This window comes from Dermacentor silvarum, chromosome 8 (genome assembly GCF_013339745.2).
Source record: "Dermacentor silvarum isolate Dsil-2018 chromosome 8, BIME_Dsil_1.4, whole genome shotgun sequence".
Classification (NCBI taxonomy): domain Eukaryota; kingdom Metazoa; phylum Arthropoda; class Arachnida; order Ixodida; family Ixodidae; genus Dermacentor; species Dermacentor silvarum.
The window spans coordinates 161,383,158-161,400,188 of NC_051161.1; the positions used below are offsets into that span (position 1 = coordinate 161,383,158).

The 17,031-nt window shown below is 46.5% G+C and overlaps 1 protein-coding gene across 1 annotated transcript in view; it reads left to right on the top strand.

The window, feature by feature from the left end:
* Window positions 1-14,632: 14,632 nt before the first annotated feature.
* Window positions 14,633-17,031, top strand: part of LOC119462547 (BTB/POZ domain-containing protein 6) — a 33,085-nt gene continuing 30,686 nt past the window's right edge. The window contains exon 1 of the mRNA XM_037723890.2: window positions 14,633-14,826. The gene's annotated coding sequence lies outside the window, so the exon portion shown is untranslated. The remainder of the gene's footprint in view (window positions 14,827-17,031) is intronic.

Below are 17,031 nucleotides of genomic sequence, written 5' to 3' on the forward strand. Positions count from 1 at the left end.
AAAGCACTGCTCTGACTGCAACTGCCTCAAGAGGCGTTTGAAGCTCTAAATGCTGGCAGGGTACACCCTTATCGACTATTATGGCGACACCGCCAGATGAGGCGAGGGTGTCGTTTCGGTCTTTGCGGTAAATGGCATATTGCCGCAGAAAGTTTGTGTGTCTAGAATTGAGGTTTGTCTCTTGCACACAGAGAACCCGTGGATTGAACTTGTGTAGGAGCTCCTTTATGTCGTCCAGATTGTGGAGTAGACCTCTAACGTTCCAATGTATTATTTGTGTAGCCATACTGGAGGCGTATATTGCTGTGTGTCAAGAGTTAGACCGAATAGGCTCACGAGGCCTTTCCAGGCCCCGTGATACGTGATTTTTCTTTTTTCCCGGCGGGCTCTGTGGAGCTACGCCGTTCCTTCGGCGTTTGAGACACCGGAGGAGTGTTGGTTGCTTCCATCGCCTCTTCAGAGGCGCTGGATGCCGCCCGCTCGGCGAGCACACTGGGGGGTTTTTCGGGCCTGTCTGCACGAGCAGTGGCCCTGGGACCTGCAGGCCCGGAAGTCTGCTGGCCCTTCTTGGTTGGGGGCGGAGCAGCGCTTGCTGCTCCTGCCAGGGGGGCTGATGGCGTGACCGTTGTCACACTCCGTGTGACTCGGGCGGCCGCCGAAAGATGTGGTGCAGCCCCCCGGCGCGCCGCATCAGAGTAGGACGGATTAGACTGATTGAAAGAAGAAAAACGCTTGCGCGCTTCTGGAAAGGAGATGTTTAGTTTCACTTTGAGTTCTATTATGTCCTTTTCTTTCTTCCATGTCGGGCATGTTCGTGAGTAGGCGGGGTGGTCTCCGTCACAGTTGGCACAGTGGTTTGTGGAAGTGCACACTTCTGAGGAATGGTCTTTAGATGCACATTTTGCACAGGTAGATCGCCCTCGGCAACTTTGCGACCCATGCCCAAAAACGCTGACACTTGAAGCATCGGCGCGGATTTGGTATGTACGGTCGTACACGCAGTTTACAGTAGCCGGTTTCAATCGTCTCAGGGAGGTTGCTTGTACCAAAGGTAATGATAACATGTTTGGTTGGGATTTCCTTATTGTCGCGCCTTATCTTGATTCTTTGGACCTTAACCACATTTTGTTCTTGCCATCCTTCCAACAACTCACTCTCACTAAGTTCAAGCAGGTCGTCATCAGAGATGACGCCGCGCACAGTGTTCATTGACCGGTGTGGGCCCACGGAGACAGGAATATCCCCAAACGCCACGAGTTTTGACAGCTTGTTGTACTGCAGATTGTCACGGACTTCTAGAAGAAGGTCTCCACTTCCCATCTTAGTTACTTTGTAACCTGTGCCAATTGCTTCTGTAAGAGATTTTGCGACCACAAATGGGGATATCGTACGGACAGTCTTTGTTTCACTTTGACTATGTATCACATGGTACTTGGGAAATGTTTCTATTGGTTTCATGCGGAAGTTGAAGGTTTCGTCGGTGCGCCCCCTTTTCAGGGAGCGATCAGGCAGCGGGGGAAAAGGGTTTGCCATATAAAACTGGACAATTCGGCGGCGATGGTAGCCACCCACCACCGAGCCCAACAAGGGGACGCTACAAGGTTGGAATACCTGTAGACGCCAGCTATGCATCGCCGCTATAACCTAATATAGAATACCCAAGGTTGGATAGCTACACCAGGTTAACCCTTGCCGCCCAGAAATTCGGAAGTGAGAAGAAGTGACTAGAAGACAGGAAAGATGAAAAAGTGAGGGAGAAAGATAAAAGATTGAAGAGGGGGACAGGAAAAGGCGACTGCCGATTTCCTCCAGGTGGGTCAGTCTGGAGGTGCCGTCTATGTGAAGCAGAGGCCGAAGAGGTGTGTTGCCTCCGCCGGGGGGCCTTAAAGGTCCGAACACCCGGTATCGGCTCAACCTCCAGGATCCCCCTTTCCCCAGACACGGCTAAGCCACGCACGGCTACACGTGGGAGGGTCCAACCCCCGTGTGCTCGGGTCCGTGGTGTCGCAACCCACCAAACGCCTGCTTGCGCAGACGCCCCTGCGGGGATATACCTTGACACCAGCTCGATCCTTGTTTGAAGTCAGCTGACCTAAAAGATATTATTTGCCAGAATCGCAGCTGCATACATTTGGTCAGCAGTTGAGCATTAGAAATAATTTGGATAACATGAGATGATGCAACATCACAATAAGCCAGCACCATGAGCCTATTTTTTTGTCCACTGCAGGATGAAGGCCTCCTCTAATCACCCCTGTCTAGCGCTAGCCGATTCCACCTTGCACCCTCGAATTTCATCTGCCCTTCCCTTGGCACCCATTCTGTAGCTCCCTAACATAGCCTGCCCAGGTCTTTTCTCCCAGTGTCAACTACAGCATTGGCCTATCCCCGTTTGCTCTCTGATCCACACTGCTCTCCTCCCGTCTCATAACGTTACGCCTTTTTTTCGTTCCATTTCTCCTTGCGTGGTCCTTAAATTCTTGTCAAGCTTCGCTCTTAATTGTAATTGATTGATTGATATGTGATGTTTCGTGGCGCAAGGGCCAGGTCTGGCCAAAGAGCGCCATGCAAGTGATTATGGATATTTCATTGGACAGTGAAGTGGAAAGGATTGAACATGGCTGTATATGGGCCTAAAAGCAGAGTCGCTGTACAGTGCGTAAAACATAAATGTATTAAAATTATGGCAATGGGTTTAAAGTGTCCTGTGAGACGTAAAACATGTTTTGAGAGGATGATTTTCTCAAATTTGTAAGTGCCAGTGGCACTGCTGCCTCATCAGAAACCTTGTGTGCAAGGCTTTGGAGGCACGTGCCATACAAATGCTCGTATCGCAGCAGTAGCCTCTGTTGAGAGGTCATGCTACGAATTTATCGGGCGTAAAACTTGTAATGAATCAACATCATGTAAGTAGTTTAAAAGTGATTTGCTGTTAAAAAATGAGTCCACATGAAGGAACATTGCTGGATGAAGAGGAACGTTCTGTTTGTAAGCTAGAGGAAAGTGCTTTTTTTCTTTCAGCTTCTGATTCGCGGCACTCTACCAGGACATGTAGGACGGTCAGCGTCTCTCCACATTTAACGCAGGTGGGAGGTTCAGCACCAGACAGCAAGTAAGAGTGGGTCCCGTAGGTATGGCCTATCCTAAGTCGACAAAGAATTACTTCAGTTCGCCGTATTTTTGTTGTCGGTCGCCAATTACGCAACTGAGGTTTAATTAAATGCAGCTTATTCGATGTTTCAGTGTCCCATATTTGCTGCCAGTATGTCCTAATTTTTCTGCGGAGAAAAGGCTTCATGTCTGTCACAGGGACAGATATGAAAGTGTTGCTAGCTTTCGCTGTAAGAGATGTGGCCATCTGGTCTGCTAGCATGTTCCCTTCGATGCCTCTGTGGCCAGGCACCCAGCAGATAACAATAAGCTGGTTAGATAAGTACGCAGTGCACAGAAGTGAATAAAGATAGTTGAGTACAGGGTTATTGTGTAAGCTTCTGCCCCATGTGTTAGTACCGGTAGAATGCAGCGATTGTACTATTGCACAATTTTCTTCAGGAATAGTGGTAAGCTGCCAGTCATGATTTGTTAATGCCTTCCGTGTACACTCCCACCCATTTTTATTCTGCTATAAATTTTCTTCTCATGATCTATCAGCAAAAAGGTACGACATGGAGCTGGTTGGTATTGCATCTTGCAGTGGAAACAATGCAAGAAACGAGGATTATAGAGTACTCGTGTTGTTTGCGCCTTAGTCCTCGTTTCTCGGAATCTTATTTCCACAAGATTAGTACGTCGTTGTCAAATGTCAGCAGATTGCAACACAGTCCACTGGCAAGTGTAACTTATAAGTAACCACACCAAGTGTCGATAGAACATTTTCAAGCCCGACGTCAATCATTCTCCTGAGACTTCCTTCACATGGATCGAGTTTCAGACTGTGATTAAACTGACAGAGGGCAGACCACAGGTCATAAAAAGAAATAGTAGTTAAATCTCAATATAACAAAGTATTTAACTTTTTATGACTCCTTGTCCATAGAACACCATAGAACCCTAATATAATAAAGTGTGTTTATACATGATTCCAATACTGTAATGAAATTTCACTGTTGCAGCGAAGGAATACGGAGGCATTAAACGGAAACTGTCGTGGGTGCAGATGGTAAAATGGTTTAATTACATGTGGTTTCTTGCGAATGCACCTCTAAAATCATGCACCGCACAACAGAGGGCGGCTGCCAAAGTGAAGCTATGCCTGATGACATGAGTAGTGGTACTTGTTGCAGACTACATGCAGACCCTCTGACCATCACGTTCCATATAAAGTCCAAGTGCGATAAGCATGACGTGTGTTGTGGGTGGGAGGGCAAGTGTTCGAGAGTGAGCCGAGAAAGATGGTTGCTGGATCCAAGCCAGGCCTACCCGCCACTTGCAAGTTCAGATTGTCTGGCCCTTCCCTTACCACCCGCTGACATCTTGGTTAGCTCAAATAGTACCAAAGCAGCTGCCTTGTAAAGGCAACAGAGCCGGCCATACTATCTGAACCTGGTACTCTATCTGAGGTGTCTGCTTACACTTTCTTTCGTAGCTTAGGGTGGATGAAACTCATCCAGTAAGTGGATCTACACAGCCGCTCATCCCAAGTGCCACAAAGTGCTGCACCTTACCTCAGGCCAGTCGTCTGGGTTGTCCTCTGCAAGTTCTGACAGGTCATAGCCGGCACAGAAGCTGCCACCTGCAATACAGTGGGCCACTACTTGCAACTTATCCACAGAACCACACTATTCATTTATTTATTCATTCATACTGCAGCAAAGGTTGGCCCAAGCAGGAGTCAATTACAGCGTTCACAAAAGAAAGCAGCAGAAGATTCTATAGAGTGAGAGAGCCTTGTGCATAATAATGAATTCTGTAATGCAAACACCGAAGCAGTAAAACACAACACAAAATTAAAGGATCGTTAAGTGCTTGAATTCATTTATGTGCATTAGATAATAGCAAAATAACAAGGAATGTACATTTTCTGCAAAACAGATCAGACAGCAAACTGCAAAAATGATCATTTTCAAGTGCTGAGGAATTGTTCTCGAGAATGAGGTATGTCATCTGCATTGAACATGTTTCTTTACTAAAGGAAGGAACATATAGAAGAGGCTTAGCCCCATGTGACGCTAAAGATGACAACGGATAAAAGCAGGATGGAAGAATGTTTATCAAAGCTTTCTTTTGGATATATTTTGACTTCAACAGCTGAGCACAGTTCACTCACTTTAATTCTAAGTCCCAGTAACCACTGGTTTTTACATAACCGTACATTGATGAACTAAAGATTTAAAATAGAACTACGATTTCTCATTCATACAAGTATAACCACAAACACAGCCGTGCCTCAACACTTTTGTGCTGCTTTTTATTCTGGACTCCAATTACGGACAATTTATGCGGGTACCGAACTTTTCCGAGTCTTCCATTACAGGAATTCCCTCTCCGGACAGTTAACAAAGTGGAAAGACAGTCTGTAGAAGCTTGTGTACTTGGTAGTAATACTTTGGTAGTATTGTGACAATGTAGATTGAGAATACTCAATATTGCTGTAAGTAAAATGACAATGCTGTGTTTAGTTCTTGTACTGTGTGCAACCAATTGCTTTTGCGAAATGCCAAACAGAGTAATACCCCTGTCACACCACAAATCTGACGTCATTTCCAACGAATTACATTTGTTGAGGTCAATGTCATTATCACCGCGCGCTGTCACATGGCAAAAACGGTCATGAAAATGATGACAATGACGATAGTAAAAAAAAAAGAGGCAAGAATAGCACCAAACCCAGCTTTGTCCAATAATTACTCTCCAATATACTGAATTCCGTTGGAATATGTGATCCTCCCTTTCACACCGTGCTTTTGAATCACTAACTTGTTGACACTGCCAACTAAGTCGAGTCAAGCCAAGCTGAAGATAAGGCAAGCAACATGGTGAAAAGCACGACAAGCACGTCCGCTACCTCTACTGAAGAGGAACGAGAAGGGCTCTGACATGCATGCGGGCTCCTAATATCCACATCGTCATTTGTTGTAAATGACATTAGATTGCTGTGTGACAGGGGTATAAGAGTGCCTGTCGGGGTTCGGTGCCTTTTGCTCTTGGTGCTGTTTCTGCAGTAGAAACAGAAAAATAAGCCTTTCTCTCCTCTCCTCTCTGGCTCGTGCAGTCTGGTGCTGATGTGCTTGGATTGTCTTGTGATGACAAGACACAAGACAATCCAAGCCTTTCAAAGTCATTCAACAGTCTTTCAAAGCCATTCTAGCTCATTGTCATAGCATAGTTTTGCTATGTCAGGTCATGCAAAATCCAGAGGGAACTGCTGAACAGTTGAGGACTGCGTTAACGACCTCTAAAAGCACAAAAAACTCAGGGACTGAGCGTTCAGACTTCAAGACCAGCATCGGCAAGCATGCGGCTGTAGATTATTTAACTTATTTCGCTTCCATACTCAACATCGGCAGTGCCTTTGGATATCCAGTGAGAACAGAAAACTATTCATTCCCACTGAATGAGCAACGGTAGACCAGCAGGCTTTTCGCATGCAGTGATGCTTCGTAATGTGTTCAAAAATAAACAATGTTTCCTCACTTATAGCACAGATTTACAAAGCCACATTCAAGAAATGCCCATGAAGATTGTCAAGTGTCTTTGATAGAGGCATGTTTAAGTGACGTTCGTTTAGACGCCAAGTGAAAGCACATGCACTGCTGCAAGAGTGACACACTACTCACCAACAAGAGAAAATGCAAACGCTCAGCAGGGTCATGCTATTTCAAAGCTGTCCCATATAGTCAAGAACATGCATTTCCATTCTCATTCATACAATCTCCTAAATCCTACTTCCAAAATGTACATCACATGCTGCACGCTTTAGCCCTAGCAGTCTGACAGCTTTGCACACACTTTTTCAACTTTGCACACATCATCTGCCAGTTTTCGAGAGTGAGCCGAGATACTGTTAGTGGTCAGGGTTTGCATTCAAGACACACACCGCTGCTTTGCATATTTCAGAATGACTTTGACCTGTGTGAGCAATGGGACGTTTGGGTTCGTTGGCTTTTACTTTTTGTTCTCTCTCCCTTTTTTCTTTCATTTGGAGAAGGAAAGGGTTGTGAATGTGCAGCCAGCCTGCTTAGCCTTGCAAATCCCTGTAGCTTCCACTAAAATTATCTCACTCTGCCCTCATGAACTACTCAGAGAAATCATCGACTGCAAATGTGTAGTCTGTACTGCATGCTTGTAGAATGTGAATAACTAATAAGCTAGCACTCTGCTTGCAATTCTATGTTAATATGGAGTATTTATTTCTCACACAAGAGTGAATACAAGTTTGAGAACTACATTGAAATGTACATCTGCATACAGAATTGCCATTTTCTTATGCTGCACTAAATGAAAGGTAGCTTAGAAGCAACTGAACAACATTTCTTTATGGAAGTTTGCACAGCGATGCTGATTCCCTACCGAATGACAGCATTCTCAAGATACATTCCACTAAAGGCAGCAATAGACTGACACTTTTGACAACACAGACAAAACTAAAAAAAGCAGAGCTCGCGAAAGATGTCATTGTCCAACCTGGCTAAAGGACTCTTCTCGCACAACCAAGCACCGTTGCAGCGGACTGCATGCTCCATCAAGGCAACTGAGCCCTGCCAGACACACAACGGTGCCGCCTTCCCAAGACGGTGGTGCTCTAGTGGAAGACAGTTATAGGCAGCGTCACTAGCCATACAGCCTCCTTTAAATGAAAGTAGACAAAAGCCCTGCACACAACGGTACCAAGACACAGCACTGTCAGCACAGGCACCCTGGCCAGCATCGCTCCCACTGCGGCAGTCACGCAACAGGTTGATTGACGGATTTAAACCTCACATTTCACTAACTTGCCTGGATGTCAGTTTTACAGCAAATATATTTTGCTTTATTCAGGCGTTGACATCATCGATCTCTCACAACCTGGACAACCTTTCCACATCAATGCTTATCGATGAAAACAGTCTCGCCTACCTTTGCCATGAAGCACAGCCACATCAACGCTGTCATCACGATCAAACTCGCGGAAGGCCTCGAGAAGTTGGTGCGCAGCTGCTGCATTGAGGCAGTTGCGCTTCTCGGGCCGATTCAGCCCCACGAGAAGGATGCGACCTTGCTTGTCGCACACAACAGGGCAACCTGCATGGGAGATTGGCCAGTTTGTTTGTGCAGTGCATTCATTAAGCATCCTCAAATTCAAATCATTCGCTAGGCCATGAGGATGTATGCGAGCTGGAGAATGCAATACAAAACAACTGCACTCATGGCCAATAACGACAATGCATTATGGTGGCAGCCATGTTGAATAATATGTGATGATCACTGCTCAAGTAATTAGTTCACCTTTTGCTGCACAACTTTCTTATTTATTAATTCTAATAACACCCAGTGCCAATCAGGAGACAAAGATAGCTATAATGTGTATCCAAACAAAGTGTTAAAACTGTGCACTGATTCTTGATCTATTCTGATCCAAACAAAGTGTTAAAACCGTGCACTGATTCTTGATCTATTCTGATAGGTCGAGGCGGACACGGTACTGAAGGACTCATCTTCATTTGGATCACTTCCTCCACTGATTCACTGCGCGATCTTCCTCCTTTTTCAGTTTATTTCCAGCCTTGCACAGTGATGTAGCAAAATTTATATTAAGCTATGTTATTGAGAGGGGTGGGGGGGGGGGGGGAGTACAGTTCATTTCATTTCTTTGCTACAGTACATGTGCTTACTTGAAACACGTCTCCGTGTTGTCAAGTCTGTACAAGTTCGAGTTCTCAAAAAAACAAAAAAGAAACACCGAATTGGGGTCAGCACTGCTGCCGTACAAGTCGCCATCTTTGTTGTCACATGGTATTCCCTTGCCATGGAAGGTTAGAATCTCGTATGCCCATTCTGTGACAAAGAGAAAGCATATGATGCAGGTTGTTGCATTTTTGAAGCATCGCAACTGTCTGCCACTGCAAATAAATTATTTTGTTTGCAACAAATAATGGTTCTGTAGTCCTATTCCTTCAATAAAAAAAAAAAACACAGCAACTAAAAACATGTTGTTTTTCTCCGTTTCACCCAGAAATTTGGTTGAAAATATTACAAAGCAGGTTTATTCGACGAAAGGCCGATGACGGGTCAAGCGTTTCACCAAGCACAATGTCTAAGCTTGAGCCTCTGCAGCATGCGATGCTGTTGGCAATCCTGCTGCCTAAGTCCAGGCGTTCTTCTTCATTACAAATGGTCAAGGAACTGAGTACGTGCTGAAGGCTGCGCAGGTGTGTTGCAAAATCAGGGGCAAACACTATGATGTCGTCAAGGTAACATAGACAGATCTTCCATTTAAGGCCGTGCAAAACATTATCCATCATCCTTTCGAATGTAGCAGGAGCGTTGCAAAGTCCGAAAGGCATGACAGTGAACTCATATAGGCCATCTGGCGTAACGAAGGCAGTTTTGGGGCGATCGGCCTCCACCATCGGGACCTGCCAGTAGCCTGACCACAAATACAATGAGGAGAACTCGGCGCCTTGTAAGCAGTCGAGAGCATCATCAATATACGCAGCAGTGGGTAAACATCTTTCAGTGTAATCTTGTTTAAGCACTGAAAATCTACACAAAAGCGTATGGAACCGTCTTTCTTTGTGACAAGTACCACGGGAGAAGCCCATGGGCTCTGTGAAGGTTGAATCACACCTCGATGGAGCATGTCGTCGACCTGGTCTGCAATGACACGGCGTATGCGCTACGGACGTTGGCACAGCGGTGAGTGGGAGCCAGTGTCGATGTGGTGCTCGACTGTTGATGTGCGGCCTTAAGAATTTTTGGGCGAAGTCGAAAGAAGTTCGGAAGTGCTGCAGAATGGCAAGAAGCTGGGATCGCTGCAAAGGTGTCAGAGACTCGTCGATGAATGGGGTAAAGACCTCCGTAGATGTTGGGTCAGGAGCAGAGACAGGGCGCTCAGGTCAAGGACGGCCGTAGAGGACGCCTCGTCGGGAATGGAGACAATTTGCATAAAATCGACGTTCTTGACGTGGCCAAGGCATTCGTGACGAAGCAATGTGAGCGGGGATGAAAGTGGATTATAAACGGGCATTGTGCTGAAACCGGCGGCGAGGTCAAGAGTAGCAAAAGGCAGAGGAAGGGCTTTTCTGGCAACAAAGAGATCGGACGGCGTGAGGACGACCGTTCCGGAGCAGATAGCACCACATGAGAGGTGGTACGAGTGCTGATGAGCACGGCGGTATACTGTTGTTTTCCTTGACTACAAGTTTAGTGGGCGAATGAGGATCTATGAAGGCGAGGTCACCGAGTTGGGAGAATTCACCCTCAGCACAGGCGCAATCGATGACAGCATTGTGGAAAGACAGAAAATCCCATCCTAGAATTATTGCATGGCAGCGCGATGAGAGTACTACAAACTCTACAGTGTACATAATGTCTTGAATCTTCACGCGAGCTGTACACGCTGCGGTTGGTTCGACGGGTTGAGCACTTGCAGTCTGAAGTGACAATCCAGAAAGAGGATCACCTTACGAAGTGATCATCAAAATTTGGCATCCATAACAGAAACAGCTGCACCGGTATCAAGTAGAGCGACTGTAGCGACACCTTCGAAAAGCACGTCAATAACATTGTCAGGCAAGGAACGAGGACTTGGGCATTTCGAAGCTGGCACAGTTCTTGCCTCGGGAACTGCATCGTCTAGCTTCCCTCGTCGTTAGATACGGGCCGTCGACGCATCGGTGAAAACGACCGGCGATGCGGGGATGGCGAGAGGCGATGGTCGAAATGAGGAAGATCAATCGGAGCACGAGTTGGTGGTGGGTGGGATGGAGTGTAGTGAGCATTGGACTTGACCGGGTAACGAGGTGCCTGTAGATCATTGCCGATCGTTTGCACGCGGCGGCAGAACCTTGCGACATGTCCGGATATCTACATGCGAAGCATATAGGCCGATTGTCGTGTGTGCGCCACGGGTTGGCAACAGGAGGGCCGGCCCAGGAGACGGGAGGAGGAGGATGGCGCATGGGCTGCTGAAAAGATGGCACCGGCTCGTGGCGTGGCCTGGCAGCTACCGCAGCATAAGTGAGCGGAGCGGCCACAAGCGGCTGCTGGGACGCAACCGGCAGTGCTTCAGCGACTTCCCCTTGAATGACGTTGCGCAGAGTGGAAGGCCAAGGACTGGCAGGCACCAGGGACAGCTGTCGTGCGACTACTTCACAGACAAAGGCTTTGATCTGCGTGAGCAGCGATGCCTGATTGGAACCAATAGCCAGGCTGGAGATTGACGCATCGGTTGCAGCAGAAGGCCTCGTCAAAGCTCGCTACTTGTGTAGCTCGTCGTAGCTCTGACAAAGGGTAATAACGTCGGCAACACTGTTCGGGTTCTTGGCCAGGAGCATTTGGAATGCATCATCATCAATGCCTTTCATGATCTGCTTAATTCAGTCCGCTTCCGACATGGTGGCATTGACACGTTTGCACAGATTGACGTCTTCGATGTAACTGGTGAATGTTTCACCACTTACCTGTGCGCGTGTGCGCAAGCGCTGCTCAGCTTGAATTTGCGGACGGTCAAATACTTCTGTGAAGCCTGTTTTGAATGTAGACCACGTTCGGAAATCCGTCTCATGGTTCCTGTACCAGAGATTGGCCACACCCCAAGATAGAAAGCGACGTTGGTTAGCTTGGTCGAGTCGTCCCATTTGTTATGAGCACTTCCCCGCTTTTAGGACACAAGCCAATCTTCAACGTCGTTGTCGTCGGTCCTGGTGAAGATGGTAGGATCCCGCTGGCAGATAGTCCCAGCGCAGAGAACGGGCAGTGACGGGAGCGTCTGCAGTTCGACGTCTGGCATGATGGAAGGTAGCGTCCGAGTGCGGAGTTCCAGGATGGTAGAGTTGAGGGGTACCCCGCACCTCCACCAATTATAAAGGAGGTTTATTCAATGAAAGGCCAATGACGGGTCGAGCGTTTCGCCAAGCACAATCTCTAAGCTCGAGCCTCTGCGGCATGCGATGCTGTTGGCAATCCTGCTGCCTAATTCCAAGCATTCTTCTTCATTACAATATCAAGAATGCCTAGATCATTGACGGTATGCTCATAAGGCATCCGCCATGTTTGAGTTACTTTCACCATTGTGGTAGATAAGACAGAAAATTATTCCACGACATTGGAATCATGTCGCAGAAATGCAACAATGTGCAGAGAAAGCCCCAAACATTGGGAGCACTTGATTTCGTTGCAGTTTTTGCTGTGCTGCAAATATGCAACGTTGTGCAGTAAGGTGTCGCTAATTAGTCTTTTTGTTTAAGTCACTTGTGGCCCTGAATTGAAGTCAGCACTCTCGGCAAAACAGACGGTAAAAAGAAAGAAACCGCAGTTTGGAAAGTCATCGTATATCACTTGTGCACAGATTAAATTAAAGGCTTTGTGCCTCGAAAGTGCGCACAATTGCATAATTAACCATGACATCAATTCACCTTTTGAGAAAGTACTTTTCGACAAAGGCCAGGCACCCTTGCTCTAGATTTGTGGCCGCAATTCTAATAGTGCAAAGGTGTGCTTGAGTGTAGTCCTGCTCTGCTCGGGTTGCTGCATCAATGCTGTAGAGACGCACATGCCACTTGGTATGTGTGTTTCTAGGGCATTGATTGACACACACACAGATATATAATTTAAAAGAGTGCAGGCGCACGTAGAAAGCAAGAACAAGCATTTCATTTCGATATTGCGGTCAGGGTCCAGCCTTCATGAAGAGTCTGATTGCAAGTACGCAGAGTTGACTACATAGCCGCCATCCTTTTCGGCTCACTGTTACGTGCTTTTTTCCGCACCCACAGTGCATGGGTCGCTTATTTATGTGGCTTTTGCATTTAATATGGACAATCATGGCGACGACAACAGCGAAAATTTGCCTGGAGTGTCGATATAATTGCTTTCACCATAAAGCGAGAAATAGAAAATTGCCCCCCCCCCCCCCGGACAAATGAAAACTTTCCGCCTATGGTTGGGCAGACCCATAGGATACACACGTCGCAAGAGCAGTAACCATTTGCTGCACAGCACTAGCTTATACGATTATTCAAGACAACCATTATCTACAAGCATGCTTTGCATAATGTATAGTGTCAAGTGGAGTTGAGTGATTAACTTCTTTTTTTCGAGTCCACGTACGTATTACAACGTGTCTCTGCTGTGACACCTTTAACCCCACACCTACCCATGTTGGCTGTTGTGGTGTTAAAGCTTTATGTTGCCGCAGCATTGCCTTAGGTAGGGGTACACCTCTTTGAGCATGTGCGGTATCCGTAAGTACTCAAACTGCGATTAAACGCAGCTGGCACTCCCAACCTAATCCTGACTTTCCATACTGAGGCCAGGCTATAGACAGGCGTGACTGCATCGAATAACCTAACAAAGATCAAGCAAGAAACGCAAATCGTCCAGCCACACTGTCTGCACCTGCGTGCTGCTTTTTTTTTTTTTTTTTTAATCGAAAATATGGCACACACGCTTCATATATTCCACACCATTTTTCCAATTTTCTCCTCCCTTAATCTTTCTCAACATTGCGGCCCGCAGGATCCATTCCGTAAATGATGCTTCCTTGATGCTACCTGCGAAACAATAGTGTTCGGTCTGTTCGGAGCGACACATTACGGACTTCGGCATCATGTGACTCGCCACAAACCTTGAAGCCAATCCTTGATTCGATTCCTTTCCTATCACGGCCGGCCGATACAGGTGATAGCGTGGGCAGAGCGGCACCTGCACCACTGACGAAGCGTTACCTCAGCCACAGATCAGCGCAAAAGCACAGGTTTGCGGACTTGAATCCGTTGGCGTAAGGACCAATTTCTAGCTACTTACTACCTGCGAAACAATGGTGCTCATGCTTTGTCAGTACCGCAAACCCCTGTGGCATGGGCAGTATTGTCTTTTGCGTCCCTGCTTGCCTATGACAAACCCACATAAATGCATATAAAGTATTGGTATTGAGAAGAAAACAAGCAGCTAGCTCATCAGTAAATGGCGCGTATTTCGAAAACCGAACGCGCTAAAAGAGTATAAGTGTACGCTACTTGCGTCACTCGAGGCACGGGCTTGCCACGGTACTGTTCGCAAGTGACGCATCACAGCACTTTGAAAGGGCCGGCGAAGTGCTTGCATGTTACTGATGTGCAAGGAAACAGACACGGCTGTAAACTTCGAGAGGAGACGCTCAGGGTCTCCAGCGCAGACTCCACACACATAAACACCACATGTGCACCACATAAACCACGAGACTACTTTCGGTTGGTGCGGGTGATGTCGATGGCTATACTGCGGTTTCTGTTTCGGCCTTTTCACCTACAACATGTCGGTTAGATTGGGTAAAATAAATTAATCGTTCGCTGTCTGCTAGCGCAAATGCAGTAGGTGGGGTCCAGATTCAGCGCCCAGCAACAGCTTCTTTGAAATAAGCGGCAAACACAGATATCGAAGGCGACGCTTTTGCTAGTGTGATGTGCCAGAGGACGGTCACGAATCTCCGAAACCGAAAGTATTTTGTGATTAACCTGCACATAACAGCGAGAACAGCCGCTAACCGCACGTAGTCAGAGAGAGCCAAAAGCAAAGCAACCGAACCATTGCTCATTAGCCAAAGCTGACTCGGGCGCGCGGCATAATTTTTTAATTTGCGTGTTCTTTTACAGGCGCTGTCATCAAACGGTTTTCTCACGCACGGAGGTGTAGGGACTTGAGAGACTGGTAAGCGTTAAATCTTTCCGTCCTGAAACATCGCTACGTCGCCGTTTTTCTTTTACCCTTTGTTTCATTCGTTTCAAGAAGCTGTCATGCGTAGAAAAACTTGCTCTCTGAGGGGTGATTTTTTAAAATTCCGCCACAGCGATTGCGTTCAATTAAATATTCTTAAGTGAAAGCGGCCACGTTTATTGCTTCGGAAGCACTGTCTTATCGTCTGGGTGCATATAACCAAGTGAGCTGATGCATTGCTTCTTTACAGGGTACGCTACGCTAGTGTTCAAAGTGGAGCTTATAATATATATTTATGCCTTGTATTGTCATACTTGCGGTTTCTGATGGCAGGGTCAGCCGTCAGTAAGAGAGTGCATAGAGGCAGTGCGCATTCGACATTGGCACAACCAACAAAACAAACAGGGGCACATCTTGGAACTCCCGCGTGATTCCTGACTACACGGATGGTGCCCTCTCTTTTAGGCAAACGTGATTTTCGCAGCTTGATATTTCTGGAATCTGTTAACAGACGTAAACTTGCTTACACTACACTAATCCGCCCGAAGCTCGAATACGATCCCGGGTCAGGCATACATCATCAAGAACATTCAAAGCCGCGTGGCTCGCTTCATCTTTTCCGACTATTCATCCTACACTAGCATTTCATCGTTAAAAGCACGTGCCGATAGATTTAGCAAGTTCTATCCCTTCGCCGCAAATCAACGCGTCTTTGGCTGCTTCACAAACTTTATCATCATATTTCTCTTCATGACGATTTATTCATCGTCTGTAGTCTTTCCACGCCGGGATCACCATTTCAAAATCAAGAGCATACCATGCCACACGTTACAATATGCACGCTCGTTTATACCCTGCACCAACATTGAATGGAGCAGCTAATCAGTTACCTTTTTAGTAGTGTTTGTTTGTTGTGAGTTGCTATTAAAAGCTTGTAGTAATACCGTGTTCTATGTGAGCGTGCATATTTTTTTGTATTATTTTTTTTACACTTTTTGTTGTTTACTAGTTAATCTCTGTTAGCATATTGTTGTTCGGTACTTTGTCGTATTGTTTCTTGCGACTAGTACTACTTTGTAATCACTTTTATATTTGTACTGCCCCCTCCCTTATCTAATACCCTCAATTGAGGGTAAGGTTACTGTTAATAAATAATTGAAAACCTAGTCGTAAGATTGCAAGGGTTACTTCAAGTAGGCAATCAATGAATTTTTATTAATAACGCAAAATCATATCACGCTCGTCGCAGATGTGTGTCGCTCGTTCTTGGAACTGTAAAAAATGCTCCAGAACTGCGCTGGTGCAGCCGCATTGTGATTAAAGTGCAAAAAAAAAAAAAAAAAACTCTTCTGAGACGACTATCCATTCCGCTTGCTTCCCAGTGTAGTTCAAGAGGTCGTGCACCTTATCATTCAACTCAGTAGCGCAATGTGCAGGTGTCTGAGGATTGCTATTTACTTCACATGGTGCATGGTTCCAGCAGAACAGTACTTCAGAAAAGCATTGCCAATTTTGGTTATTTTTAAATCACCGACATTAGTTTATTTTCACTAGGGCACTGCAGCTTTGCAGCGAACTGACTGCACTGTCACTGGCGGCGGGCATGCAGGAAGCTCCCGCACAAAGTCCACCAGTGCCTTCTGAAGATCTGAATGCACTGCATGCTGACAGTGCACGCTGACAGTTTTCCTTCTTGTGCCTGGAAATATCGAACGTTTTGCTCAGAAACGCTAAACTGGTGCTGAGCGGCCATGTTGCTGTTCGCTTCGGTGAAGCCTACTACTTCTGTCTTGAATGCTGTTGAAGACTGTCCCCATGTGCCACTACTCATTGCTCGCTAGACAAAAAGAACACATGGAAGAGGTCGATTGGAAGACCGTACGCAAGAAGACAGTGATAAGAAAAATAATTCCAGCTATCACATTTCGATGTGGATATGGTTTTGGCTATGCATTGAGTCGCCAACATGCACATTCTGCTAAAGACGGCTACATACATAAGTTGCACTCGCGTCACGCTGTGGAACTCTGGGATACGACGCCTTCATTACCGAGCACATTGCAGCCGACACTGTTGACATTCTCACAAGATTGAGCTCCGTGAACGTTGCATTCCCCGTCGATGCTGTTGCAGTTGAGATTTGCGCGATAATTGGGTGCCGGACAAGGTGTCAAATGCATGTCAAATCAAAAGGGACCA